At 45.0% G+C, this 15,072-nt stretch overlaps 1 protein-coding gene across 3 annotated transcripts in view; it reads right to left on the bottom strand.

Annotated features, from left to right (window-relative positions):
• The window catches only part of LOC137880608 (contactin-4), a 94,387-nt gene that overhangs the window by 49,414 nt on the left and 29,901 nt on the right, over nt 1-15,072 (bottom strand). For all 3 annotated transcript variants that reach the window (XM_068722047.1, XM_068722046.1, XM_068722048.1), the window contains one exon: nt 330-392. The gene's annotated coding sequence lies outside the window, so the exon portion shown is untranslated. The remainder of the gene's footprint in view (nt 1-329; nt 393-15,072) is intronic.

Below are 15,072 nucleotides of genomic sequence, written 5' to 3'. Positions count from 1 at the left end.
CTCTGATCGGCGTGGCGAGGTCCATCCGACTTTGCGAAGCGAACCGATGTGGTTCTCTCGCAAACTTGCTACTGTATTCTCAGAGAATATCCCATTTTTTTTCTTAAATTTGTGAGTTTGTTTTCTTTTCAATTGTGGTACAACAGAACACACACACACACACACACACACACACACACACACACACACACACACACACACACACATTACTGTATATGCTACACAGCTCCTCCACCTGGATAAACAGCCATGATCGCACTCGTTTATTGCGTGGAATAAATCAGGGAGGCCAGCAGACGCGCATGTTTCACCACTGATTGAGTACTCACAGAGTAAGTGGAATCCGCGCGCTCTTTCCTCCACAGCCTCGACACTATCAGCTCTTCGGCCAGCTAAAAGAGAGAAAGAGAGAGAGAGAGACATACAACTGAAAGAGAGACACAGAGAGACAGGAAGTCCTTGTAGTAAACGTCTAAAGACGGTCAGAGTTCAGTACGTGTGCAGCAGGACGGGGACAATCGGCAAGACAACAGCAGGTTTTAAGCCGCTCCTTCGACATGAACACGATGGAACAGGACGGACGTCAACAAATATTGCTCTCAGTGATGAAAATGCAGATCGAGGTTTGGCAACAAATATTTAAACATGCAGAAATAATCTTCAGGTAAACAGGGTTGTAGATAAATGGATTATTGTTTTGCTCTGTGCAGGACAGGTTTTCATGTTCATGTTCCATTTGAATTTGGATTTTACTGGCTGGCAACGGTGCCGTTAAACCAACAATTCATCCTTCGACCCACTATTTGTAAATGGGCTCATTCAGTCAGCATTAAGAGATCAAACAATCACTTCAGGGCGTCGCTACCGCGGCGTTTTCCGGTCCGGGGGTTGTCCTTGTTTTCGTCTTATTTTTACTTTAACTCTTTCACAGTTTGTTTTCAGTTAATAGAAGTCAACAGTAACATTTTGGTCGCCTAGAAATGTCTTACTTGGGTTCTACTTAGCTCCGCCCTCTCGTGTCACTTCTGGTTGCAAAAAAAACAAAACAAGATGGCGGCCGGCCAAAATGCCGAACTGGAGGCTTCAAAACCGTAGTGCACATACCAATGGATGAGGTCACAGAGACTCTGTCCACTTCTTATGAACTGTACAGTCTATGAAAGAACTCGACAAACTGACGCTAAAATAGCTCACAACGGAAAACGCAACGTGTTTCAGAAAGTCGCTACGCTACTAAAATGCTCCTGAGGAATGAAGTTAAAATAACTCAGTGATGCTACTTCTCAACACAGTCCTGTCTCCTTTTACCAACGCAAGTAGAGCCGTCCCGAGGTTTTGTCAAACGCGTAGACGCCGTAGGGTCCGTGTACGTTTCGATAGTTAGTTTATTGGATTAAATCGACTCGAAACCCTAACCTCGTCCTCTTTGCCTGCAGGAGATCGTGACTCCAGGAGTGTCTTTCAATCTGAACCGCCAGATCTGCAAACTGAAGCTGTCCCCCCGGTTGGCAGGGAGGACAAAACGAAGACACGTGAAGACAGTGTCTGGGGTCAAGGATGGAACGACCCTTGTCTCTTCCATCCTTGACCCCAGACACTAAAACTATTAAAACAAACTGTAGCACCAAACACAAAAACACTATTGGCTAAGATAGCGGTGCTGTTTTGACCGGTTCTAAGAGTCTCAGCAGTTTGGGTGAATTAGGCTTTCTGTTGCCCGGCTGTTAGTCCGGCTGTTAGTCAGGCTGTTAGTCCGGCTGTTAGTCAGTAGTTTGCTCTTTTTAACAGTCGACTATAAATCCAGATTGTATGGACCCAGTAGTAGAGGCGATTGCTGCCCCCTCTGTTTCTTTGGAGCATGTGGCATGACACAGTGCGCCTTTAAACCGATTGGAGTCAATAAGCAGGGGCACTATAGGCTTCATAAAGATTCCTAGCTCCTCGTTTAGCGTCCTACCTTTCCTTTTTCGCCGGGCTCCATTGTGTCAGCAGCTGTGACCCATTTCAGGGGCGGCCTCCTTCCAAAGAACGAGGGCCGCAAAAAAAAAAGGTGCAGCCTTCACGGGACTGAAGGCTACTGCACAGAGCAGCTGCACCCCACCCCCCCCCCCCAACAAATGAGTGCAGTCCATACAGAGGATAAACCATAAAGAGGACACGCACCGTAGGAAGCGACATTAGTCCCACTCTCCTGAGTATGAAAGCGCGCTTCCACGAGATTACATTCATTAGGAGATAGGAGTCAGACATCACAAACACGTACTTCCAGACGTGGAAAAAAAAACAAAAAAAACCCGAATCATAATGACCTGAATGTCTGCGCTGGCACCAGAGGCCATTTATTCTGTGTAATTTGGTTTCCAGCAAAGACAGACTCCAGTAGAGCCATCACAAACAGACTGATTGATTCTGCAGGTGGATAGAGCCCTGCTTGCACTCGCCATAATAAAAAAAAACCACACACTCTGTATTCAGTATATTGCACTGTAAACATCAGAGGGGAAAATATGTCTTTTTCCTTGAGAAAAGCGAATGGGGAATATGTTTACGCCACAAAATAGGAAACAGGTCTCAGGTGTTATGCAAGAGCTGCGCTTGAGGAAAACAGACCTGGAAACAGCTTCCTTTGGAAACTTGTTTTGGTGAGTGGAAACTTTGCGAGACTTGAATTTGCTGATTCTTGCATCGTCCCGTTGAATTATTCCGGATTGTCATATTTGAAAACTGTGATGATTTTCTAAATAGCATCCATATTTAGATTACCAATGAATGCCAAGTAAAATGCTCACAGTGACAAACCCACAGAGAGATATCGCCTTTTTTCTTTTTTCTTTAACCTTTATTAGCACAGTTTGGGGTTTTATCGCACGCTCGGTGTACGTTTCAGTCTCGCCACTCTCATCACGCCTCAGGGGAAACATCTGACCCGTGTTTCTGTCGATAACTGGGACACCTACAGCCCGCCGTAGTCACTCACCCTCTTACTGCCGACATCATCAAAAATATGCGTGCGCACACAAATTTTACCAACATCAAAATGTCTCGTCGGCGCATGGTCAACAGCGAACTCAAGCTCTACAGAATTCCAACAGGTGTTTCAGTTTAAAGTGCACCCGCGCTAACCGGTGACTTTAAGCCAAATCCACTCGTGGCAATTTTACGTAAACGGTCGGTGTAGATAATCCACTCGGATGAGCTGCTGTTTCAAATTGATCGAAGGCTTTTACCAGCACACCTACGCGTTCCGTTCGGGGGGTTTTTAATAGCCGCCATCATCTCGAGCGACGACGATGCATTCGGTCGTTTAACGCTCGACCGATGAAAAAAAAATGCTTGAGTTGCCGTTTCTTCCTTCGTGAAAGTCCGATAGGGGAGTTGGGTCCTTTGCCATAACTCTGGAGGTGTAACCTGAATGTTGCTTGGGGTACGAACTAGAGTGCATGAATCAAACCTTTTTTTTTTTCTTTCAAGAAGTGGATGAAAGGTAGTCTGCTTGCTGCATGCTACAGTACCTTCTGATTCTGTGTTAATACAATGAAACTAGGCCAACAATAACCAGCTTCGACATCTCTGATGGGAGCTCACACGCCGGTGTCGATGGGACACCGTGGTCGAGTAATTTATTCCTGTGATGGGCAGGAGAGGCTAGATAGTTGTTACAATGTGTGTGTGTGTGTGTGTGGGGGGGGGTTGGGTGGACGTATAGGCCTTTCATCACTTTTCATCTCTGCAGGTACAATTTTCTCATCCTGCTCTCTGTCTATCTCCAGGTGAAAATCATTAAAAGTCAGCTGTCTGTCGCTATCTCCAGCATCTTTGAAAAGTTCAGCCCCACATCCTACGGTCAGTCCAAACTTTCCTGACTGAACCTCCTGGCTCTAAAGAACAGGAATACTGAATACTGAACAATATATATATATATAGAACAAATACTCGCCCCGATAACAACCTGAGAATGTCAGTATGTCTCCTCTGCCAGATCGCACATGTGACCACAAAAAGGTTTTGATCATCTGAAGAAAATAAACACCTGGAGAAGAAAAAAAACCCTTTTTATTGTTCTTCCGTCTCAAAAGATGATCAGAAACCTGGTATGCTACATTAGCTTAGCTTCTTTCACAATGACCCAGCTTGTGTGTACAGATCTCGATAGCAGGATCAGAGCTTAAGCGGGTTTCGAGATGTTTTGGCTTCACTTTCGTGGCGCTGATCGTGTCACGATCGTGATTAGCGGTTTGTCACGCAGCTCTAGACGGATTGGCAACAAGCACAGTATAAGAGGAAAAGAGCTTCACCTGCAGTATAAAAACTACCTTCCTTTGTTCAGGATCTTAACGCTGCCATGCTCTCTGCTAAATATGGCTCCTGATATTGTTTCTATTGTTTTGGGATTCAGTTTTTTTTGTGCTCTTGTTGCTATTTTTATTATTTTGTATCGCCCTGTATCAATGTATGTGCAACAACATAACTCGTGATTATGAGGGTTGGTGAATAATAAACAAATTAGGGCTGATAAATGTGACTTTTAGGCTTTTGTGTGCCGTTAATTTAGAAATGGATCAATAACATTAATAACCACCTCCATTATTGGCAACGGTACCACAGAGAGAAGAGATGACTGAACCACCACCCGCAGAAGATTAACTGTAGAACATGAACATCGCCACCAAGATGGTCATTAAAAAAAGGTAAACTTTGGATTTGGTCGAATGATTCTAGACCAGATTACAACTCAAAAGAACACAACTCGACACGTTTGACTCAAAAGCAGACAGAATTGAGCGTCACGTTTCCAGTCCCTTATAGACTTTGGTCGAGTTGCCATTCTGCACACATTTACGCATCAACAGTTTCCTCACGGAACGTCAGAATGCAATTAAATAATCAAGGAGAAATCGTGAAGTCAATCTCGGCTACAAAAACAATCATCATCATCACTGTCCTCGTAAACACGGCGTGTGGGCTCTCTGGGGAACTAATGTACTTCATGACTGGCAGCAGCAACAGGAGTTACCGTCCAATAAGGAGATTTTATTGTGAGTTTGCTCAACTTCACGATATGACTCATGATGTCATCATCCTCGAAGTCCAGGAGGTCATTTTTTTCCCCTCAAATGTGAAGCTGTGCTGTTGGAGATTGTTTCTCTCACGGAATGCTGATAAGTTACTCATATTTTGGAGCGTAAGATGAAAATCTCAATATTTGGCGATTTTCTTTATTGCTCTCTGTGTATTTTTTTTTCTCCTGGTAAATCCTCCTGAAATGTCATAAAGATATGTCTCACATTTATTTCCAGCCCTTCTCTTGGCGCTCAGGCATCACAGGGCCTGTTGGAAACCCTGCTAAGTGCCCACAGCGAGAGAGCGAGAGAGAGAGAGAGAGAGAGTCACATTTCAGCGGCCGTACAGATTGAGAATGATAGAGAGACTCCCTTCACCATTCATTAAAGTGCCGCAAATGAATAATTCATGGTTTAGAATTGCAGCCCTCCAAATATTCAACTGCGTTGCATCAGGCCCTTCCTCTCCGATTGATTGCTTCCAGTGTGAAGTGACGCATGTTGCCGGTCAGCTCGGGATCCGTATACCATTCAAAAACGGAAAGCTGCGGAAAAGCCCAGAATGTCTCCAAAAAAAAAAAAAAAAAATTAATTGATAAAAGCGTAGAAGTGAGCCAAATTCTTCAGCAGAAGCCACTTCATCTGTCTTTGGACGAATGAGACTTGCGATGTTCATTTAAATATACTATTTCGAAAGCTCTATTTTATATATATATATATATATATATATATATATATATATATATATATATATATATATGTCACATTGTCTGCGTCAATCATCATAAGTGTGTTGTTGCATCTTTATATGAATATTCTAATCAAAAGGAAAGGCTGCTTCAAGGAATCCACCGCCCACGAGGATCCATGCTGGTTAGCTTCTGTGCGGAGCCGCTTGTAGGAAACAGCGGTGTTGTTATCCTCATAATTCGCCCTCTGGCCTGCAGATATGTGACATATGAACCCTGCTCGCATAAACTGCACAAACAACCCAACTCCCAGAGGCGCTTGCGTATTCATATTTTTGGATTTTATTATCTGTTGTAGACCGGTTTGCCGGAGTCGGTGAACACACGTAGTAATCTCATTCTGTTACGACACGTAAAATGTAATTGACTACCGTAGACAGTTTTTTTGGGGGTTTTTTCTACGTATCTCAGAGGATCTACAGACGACCCCAGAGATGAGCTGTGAGCTGATGAATCCGGCAGTGAGGGAGTGTCTCGCTCTCTATATCACAGCGGACAGGCTCGTCCGGCGTTCGAGGAAATGTAAAGACGGCATAAAGCACACACACAGGGTGGATGGGTCCAACGAACAGGGATCTGGCGGGGTGAGCCGCGGCTAAGTGGAGAGTCGGCGGTTCGATCCCCCGGCTCCTGCTCTACTAGTCTCATGTCAATGTGTCCTTGAGCAAGACGCTTAACCCCGAAATGTCTCCCGTAGCTGCGTCTACGGTGTGGAGATAGATACTGAATTGTAAGTCGCTTTGGATAAAAGCGTCTGCTAAATGACTGTAATGTACTGTAAATGTAATCTTTTAACCAAGACACCTTTGTTCGTCCTCCACGTGAAACGAGAAGTTGATGTTTTTGTCACGTAACTTGGGTAATGTAGATACGGCACTTTTTGTGGTTATTTTACCCCAAACAACGATGTAATCCTAAATCTAACCAAGTATTTCTTGATAGTTTACGAAACCGAACTGAGGATACACGTAGTGAAAGCATGCTGCCTACACCATAGGTCTCTATGGTGGGACTGTGTGTCGAGCATAAACTCCGCATGAATGGCAACGTACTCTTCTCGTGCCGGACGTGTAATTAAGCAACCGTTTGCTCAACATGCCAACTTCATGAAAGGCGATAATATGTCGATGTTGCGCTTCCATTGTTCTAGCTTCCCCCAGAAAGCCCAAAGAAAATGCAGCTTTAATATGGTGTCAGACAGGAGGCTCTTTCAGCGCGTTTCTCAGTCGTCTGTCACGCACACTTCAGACGAAACAGATGCCCTTATATTTTAATCAATGCAGCTGTCTACACAGGCTGCGCAACAGCTTGTGTTTAATATATATTTTGTCATATGAAAATGCGATCCACAGTGTATTGTTATGCTTTAAGTGTATTTTCTTCCATTCTACGTAGCGCGCGTGTGTGTGTGTGTGCGCGCGTGTGTGTGTGTGTGTGTGTGTGTCGGCCTCTGATTGCTGCCAAAATGCAGGTGACCCAGACTCAATGCTGTGCAGCCTCCGTAGACTCAGATGGAGGAGTGAAGCAGCTTTCCCCGAGCAGCCTGTAGACGCTGCGCTCAGAGTCGGATCAAAAGCGTCTACAAACACGCCGTCTTGTCAAATTCCCGCATTTGTGTAAAAACCAGGTGCGAAGAGCAGCGATCAACAGAAAGAAATCGCCCTTTTCCACTCTCGGATCATAATCCAAGAGGGAAAAAAAAAAAAAATCACATCGACTTGTGTTGCTGTTACCAGTGAGACAGGAGCTCTGCATTAAAAGTATGTTGAGTAAGTATTTTTTTTCCCTTTTAAAACAGGCGCCGGCTGTTTTAACACCACTCGAACACCTTTACAGCGGCTGCGACTGTGATGTACTTTCATGCAGTGGCGGACTCAGGCTGTGTGAGGAGCAGAGGGCAGGAAATATTTTAAAAAAAGGCCACCAGCTGCACGCGGTAGGGCAGCGGCACAAAGGAAGGGTTCTAGTCGGGTAGGGAAGCCTATATGTGCCATCACGTTTAGTTTCTTTATTCTAAGGCGCTCCTAGGGGACGTTACTTTTTATCCTCTGGAGCTTTCACATCAGGGTCACCAAATACATTTTTTATAATTTCTCCCATTGTCTTTTATGTAACATTTACATCTGCTGTACACATTTTGAGCCACACAAGGGAGCCTGAATGTTCATCTTGTTCTGTTAATTGCAGCCTACTTTTAACATTGAATCTGAGATGAAATGTTTGTTTTACTGATGAGAGCAAAAAAAAAAAAAAAAAATGAGAGCCTTTTAACTCTGCCTAAATGCATTCATTTGGTCTCATTTATAAATTATTTAACATGTTTTCCAATAACACATGCTTGCATTGAAGCTGTGATTACGTTATCTAACGTATATATTTTTAAAAAAATGGCTCATTTATCTATTCAAGATAATACAAGGCGGTGCGGAAATGGCAGAAAAAAAAGGTCAGGAATGCTCATTTACGCGTAAAATTTGCTCTTCTTCATGATTTATACATAAGGTCCGCGGTGAATTGGGTCGTGATGGAATTGTCATTTTGAAAAAAAAAAGGGTCCAAAGAAGAACGTTGGGAAACACCGCGTGAAACCAAGAATGTCCCTTTGTCAGGCAAAAATCACAGCGCTTCTCCCGGTTTACTTCTTCCCGAAGTCAAGCCTTCAAAAAGGAGGATAATGGAACAGCAACGTCACCGAAACTAAATAAACCCATCTGTGTTTCCTAAGCGCATGAAGAACCGTGAGATGAAGAGAGCGTTCTGGTGAGCGGCTGGGCACACTGTGGCCGTCAAGAACAACAACAACAACAACAACAACAAATTGGCTGAGGAAAATGACAGTTTTCAGTGCAATGTGACGTAAAAAAAAAAAGAAGACACCAAACAAAATTTTGCTGAGGAAAACCCCCCCCCCCCCCCCAAAAAAACATCAGGCACAATCATAAATTGCTGATACTGTACATCCGCTTCATCACACCAAACAGTATCATCACAGCTGCTCAGGCTTCTGTCAGCACCCGGGCAATCGCGGCTGTCACTCCCCTAAATAACGCCGGTGACAGCGGTGGTATTTCAGACCAGAGAGAGGGATTTTATCATCTCCTTCCTCCAGCAGGTCACGCGGCAGATGACTCATTTGAGCAAAGGTGGGGTGTAAACAGAGACGGCTTTTCTTGACACGGCTTTGACTGAGCGTCGCTGGAGGAGAATACGCGCTCATGGCGGTCGTCGCCCCCCCCCCCTCCTCCCCCCCGACATCGTGGGAGTGAGTGTACAACGAGTTTGCTCCGGCTGGGAGGCTCGCAGCGAGAGACTTCAAATGGGAAATGGCAGCAGAAAAAAAAAACCTCTACAATCCGGTAACTACATAAAAAATTCATGCCGTTTTGTTGCTTCCACAGTTGAGTCTCTTCAAAGGTTTTCCGTCGGCGGCTTCTTGGAAGCAGCCCTGATGAAGAGAGGAGTCTGCGCTCAGTTCTCGGGAGATTTTTTTTTTTCTCAAATGTCAGTCTCGGTGAGGGCCTGCAGGAAGGATCTGTGCTTTTGAGCCAACATATAGATTACGTCTTGAACCAGTATTTCAACAATGGCTCGTTCGTGTGGTTTTTTTTTTCTCCCGCCGGCGGCGGATCAAATGTCTAGTAACTTGTTGAGGGACAGAGAGCGCGATTTGTCGAAAAGGAACGATTGCATCCTGCAACCTGTGCAAAAAGTTTACGTTTAATTTGTCTTCAGAGCTTCTTAAAACAACAAAGACCAATGGATTTCGGGGGGGTCTAAGAGTCAGTCAACATCAATTGATGGCTGCCCTGGTGCTTAACTACCCCTCTCTCCACCCACCCACACACACACACACACACACACACACACACACACTCTTTCTCACCTCCACAGTGTGCAGACATTAGCCTTATCTGGTGCTTGGGGAGACGGGCTGAAAACATTACGAAAGCATCAAATTCAAGAATTCATGGAATGAGTCTGTTTGACTTGACGAGCTGCAAATCAATGTGTTGTTTGCCTCGTTTGTTTTTTACAAAACCTAACATAGCATGATGGATGGGTGAATTACGCCACAGCCGGAGCGTCAATCATTTTCATATCATATAAAAAAAATGGTGGTTTGCGAAAAAAAAAAAAACACCACATGCAAGCCAGAAGATATCGATAAGGGGACAGTCGTCGATTGCTGTGATAGAACGGTTGTTGCCGATGATCCAGATGTTTGAATCGGTGAACTTGGGCGGTCGGGTCGAAAGCCAACATGTTGTCCTTTTTAGCCGAACTCTGGTGCGGTCCGCTTGGGCGGTTGTGAAAGCAAGAACCACACTGGTCTGGGGCAGACCAAACAATGTGCCAAAGTGCTACTGGTCCACTTAATTTAGCGAATGCTTGAACAACCCAGTGTGTTTCGGGTCCATAAAACAAAATAAAATCATTCCTATCGGCCGTCTATTCTCAGGCAACTCACGTCCATTAGCTGAAATATCTCTGAAATAAAAGATCGGCCACGCCATCGTCTTATCAAAAACAAATTGACCTAATGATGAGTCGGGATGAAAAGTAAGGGAATCAACACACTTATTTCTAAATAGCAAATATGAACCTCATGGTGACACTAAAGGGAAAGTCAGGGGACCGTCAAAGTCATCAGGGAATTCATGAATGCCTAAAAGCCCCCAAAAAAGCCAATCCATCCAGAAAATGTGGTAATACTTTCTAAAATAAGTGCAAATTGCCAATTGCAAACTCTGTTATTACCAAAGTCCTTAGGGTTCATCCTCTGGGGACCATGAATACCTGTATCAAATTCCATTGCAATCCATCCAAAGAGAGGTGGTCTGGTTTCCAAACCAAAAGGTTTCACCCTGACTGGAGTCTAGCTAAACGGGAGGCTGGCTTGTGGAAGCGTCCTTTCACACCGGACGCCGTTTTTGTGCTTTCTTCGCCGCCGGCGCACCTGAAAGTTCAACCAGGTCGAACCGGCGAACTGCCCTGATTTGTAATGCAGGCTTCTGTGATCTCCAAGCGCGAAACCCAGTTGACCCCCGGCGACATCATCAAGGTTATTTTTTCTCCTCCGTTGACAAGCTCATTGTACAGTTTTCACAGGCCGACTGGCGCTTCTCATGTAACATCTTTGAAGTGCCGCTCTCAAAGCCGTCTCACCCGCTTCAAATGTCTTCATAATGCTGTGTGGCCAACAGCAAAAAAAAAAAGAGCCAACCCCCCATGAAACTGTAGAGAACCGGCTTCCCCAGATCCATGATGAGAAGTTAAGATAGATCAGACTCTGGTACTGAACTCTGGGAAATGATGTAACGCGGAACACTACTCTCCGTTTTCATCACCGGCGGTGCCGGGGGAGCGAGAGTCTCCGCTGCATCTTCATGACAACCGTCAAGACTCGTTCATTTCAATGCCGGAGGGCGATGTGTCCCCGCTTGTCAAAGCTCGTCCGAAGTTTGCACAGCAGTCGCGAAAAAACAATCCGGTAATACAAAGTTGTGCGAGAGTTTGTTGGCGTTTGCGTCTCCATCTCATTTCGACGCCGTCACGAAAACTCCCACCTGACAAGCTCCTCCGGCCAGAAGGACGGGTCGATAGAGCGACGCATATTGTAAACCCGACCGTCTAATCCGACATCGGTCTGTTTCGCAAAGTAGGGAGCACAGATATACTCATAGAGGACGCCGCCTCACCTGTTTTGAAAGCTGAGACATTTCAATTTCGGAATGTAAATTTCTGCCGCTGAAGGGTCAGGCACTGCAGAAGTGGAGAATCTGCCTCTCGGAGAGAGCAAAAACAATCCGTGCACACAACACATTTTTCACAAGGGGATTAAAAAGGGCTCCGTATCGTAATCTCAGCCGGGCATTAACTCAAAAAGCGAAAGCTGGAGAAATGTCAAACCTCGGAGAACTATTGACTCCGTGTCTCCGTTGAAGTGAGAGGCAAAAAAGGCGAGGGGTATTATTTACATGTCATGCTTGAGACGTTTCCTGAAATGATGATTCCAGTTCTTGCGTTCTCGTTTTGTTTTGTCCGTCAGTCAGGCCTGAACAATTTGAGGAAAGTGTGATCTCGTTATTGAATGAGCTTCTTTCAGAAAGAATAAACGACCGGCCTGTATTTGTGGATAAAAGTATTACACAAAGATGGGATTCTGCCGAGCCTTTCTCCCGTTTCTAGATGAATGGAATCAGATTAGGTTTCAGGAGCCAAGATTCATTTGTTGTTGTTGAATCAAGTCACATAATTAATGTTAATTAAGTACAGCTGTGTATTGAAAACGTGTTATATTGCCTTCCCTGGCTACGGCTTGCTGCAGCTGAACATTTTTTTTGGGTGCACTCCCTTCTGGTTTTTACCTCCAAATAATAAAAGTACAAGATGTTGGATTGTTTGCCGCCTGTGTGAGTCTAGCTGATTGGGTTTCTGTTGCTGACTTCTTTGCCGCAATGTCATATCATTATCATAATCCAAATGTTGGCCAAAAGATACGGCCAAAAGACCGAACTGGAACGCTCCTTGAGCCGCTGACGAAAAAACAACAACAATTAAGCCGGCTCGGCGGTATCGACGGAGAGATCCAAAGTCCACGTTGCTCAGAAAAGGTTGGGTCGTTGAGTCCAGAGACACCGGTAGCCACTACGGTCTCCTTTACCCGTGGCCTCTGGTGCGCCCCTTGAACTCGCATCCCTCAGCCTCAGCGGCTTCAATTAATTTGGCTCCCGCCGAGTCTGGGCCTGAGAATATCAACCCAGGAGACAAGACATCCATTACTGCCAGATCTCCAGCTCCATTTAGACTGTGAGGAAGGACTGCTCTGACACTGTGAGGATAAGAAAACTATTCTCTGCATCTGGAATGAGAGTTGTACACACACACACACACACACACACACACACACTGCCATGTGTGTTCATTATTGGAGATTGCCAATGGCATTTGTCAATTTTTGGGACAAAATTGGAGCCGGTAAAAAAAAAAAAAAACAGCAATTAAAAAGAAAAGCAGGTCAGCAAAAAAACGTGTGCGTGGAAGTTGTGCTGAAGAAGTTGTGCTGAAGAAGCGTGTGCTCGGACGATTGGTGTGAATTTGTTTAGCGAGCAGCCTGGATCCTTCTCCAGACACTAACCAGCTACCTGACATTTTTTTTTAGACAAGGGACACGCATGTCAAGCTGTGAGAATGAAGGTAAAAAAAAAAAAAACATGCGGTTTTACAAGAAAATACCATCGACCAGAATAAACAATGAGACGGCAAAGACTATAGTAAAAGCGGATTTGGCGAATGTTTCGTGGAAGAGTATGCAGCTGGTTGGTTAAGTAATCTACAGTATACAAGTCAACATTTCTCATTTTATCGGGAAACCCCTGCAACTTTAAATTACTTGTTGCACTGTCGAGGCATTTAATCCTCCCCTTGCTACTGCTGCGCTCCCATGCTAATTTAAGCAAACAATGCCACGTTCTGTCGAGCAGCAGTGCACAGACAGGGGTGCCGCACCGCTGAGGACTGGAAAACGTCTTGCACCACCAAGGTGAGACGCACATGACAAGTGCTGGGCAACTCTCATTACCAGAGCTCCCAAAAAAAACAAACACACACAATCCACCTTACTGAAAGCACGAGTTGTTGTTTCACACCGAAACTGTGAAAAACCTGTTTTTTTTTTTCCGTTCTTCTTTCATTTGCATGCAGACTACAGCAACCTTGTTTATGTACTTGGTATATTTGCCATCACACTGTCAGATGCCACTACACCTCAAACCACTTAACAGTGTGGGTGAAAGATATTGAGATTTTTTCTGTTTGAACTGCATTTCGGTGAGGTACTAAACTGGGATTTCACATCGTCTAGCGTCCTTGGCAGACAGCATTTGCCAAAGTGCTACTGGTCCACTTAATTTAGCGAATGCTTGAACAACCCAGTGTGTTTCGGGTCCATAAAACAAAAATAAAATCATTCCTATCGGCCGTTTATTCTCAGGCAACTCACGTCCATTAGCTGAAATATCTCTGAAATAAAAGATCGGCCACGCCATCGTCTTATCAAAAACAAATTGACCTAATGATGATTCGGGATGAAAAGTAAAAGAAATCAACACACTTATTTCTAAATAGCAAATATGAACCTCATGGTGACACTAAAGGGAAAGTCAGGGGACCGTCAAAGTCATCAGGGAATGTCTAAAAGCCAATCCATCCAGAATATGTGGTAATACTTCTTAAATAAGTGCAAATTGCCAATTGCAAACCCTGTCATCACCAAAGTCCTTAGGGTTCATCCTCTGGGGACCATGAATACCTGTATCAAATTCCATTGCAATCCATTCAGAAGCTGTTAAAATATTTTTAGTCTGGAAGGTGTGGAAAGACAAACTGACCGACCAACCATGGAGCAAAACACAACGTGCATTAACCTGTAATGGTGTGTGATCTCCAATGAAATGTAGTAATGAGTCAAGCCAAGTCGAGCTTATTTATGCTAAGATCACAAACGATGTCCCATCAGGGTTTACGAGAACAATGGTTCCTGCCGCAGCACAAGCTCTCTAAGAAAACAAGGAGGAAGACGAGGAAGAGCTCTCACAGCTGGGTCACACGCTGTGATGTTCACGCAGCAATCATAAGAGCAAAGGTCGCTGAAATCATGCGACACATTTCATCATCCATTAACCATGAGACTGTGGCTAAGTAACAGCGCGCCACCCGGGCCTCCGCTGCCGTTGTGCGTGAAAACGAACGTCTCCGTGTCGGAGAGCCACATCGGGGCTTTCGGCCCGGCGTCGGGTCCCCCTGAAGGGTCCCCGTGACTTAGATCTGCCGGGCCATCATTTATTAAAACGGGGGTTTTACTCTCTGTCTTGTCGAGTCCTTCACATCGGTGGCCTCCACATATTCTTCATGTTACCGCCCCATTAGACAAGCTCGGCTTTCTAATTGCGGCGTGGCGCTATCTGGCGCGTACAGGGGCCCGGCGCCGCCGCTGCAGTCGGCGAGGCTTCTTTTTTTTTTCTCCACGTCCCTGTCGGGGCTGCGACGCCGTAGATGAAGAGGTTTCCTGCGGAGAGACACCTTTGACATCCTCTTGTCACTTTAATTGATGGCAAAATTGCTACTGGTGATCATTAACGACTCAGAGCACTTCTGACTGCAGGTGGCTCTGAGGTGTCGGCTCGTTCATCATCCAGGGAGCTTTTATTCTTACCTCAATTAATGGTAATGAATGCAGGATTTTCTCCCAATGTGCCATTAGT

This window comes from Cebidichthys violaceus, unplaced genomic scaffold (assembly GCF_023349555.1).
Source record: "Cebidichthys violaceus isolate CVI_PGR_0920_01 unplaced genomic scaffold, fCebVio1.0.p SCAF_29, whole genome shotgun sequence".
NCBI classification, from domain to species: Eukaryota; Metazoa; Chordata; class Actinopteri; order Perciformes; family Stichaeidae; genus Cebidichthys; species Cebidichthys violaceus.
Note: the sequence above shows the minus strand (reverse complement) of the source record. Positions and strands in the feature narration are given on the sequence as shown.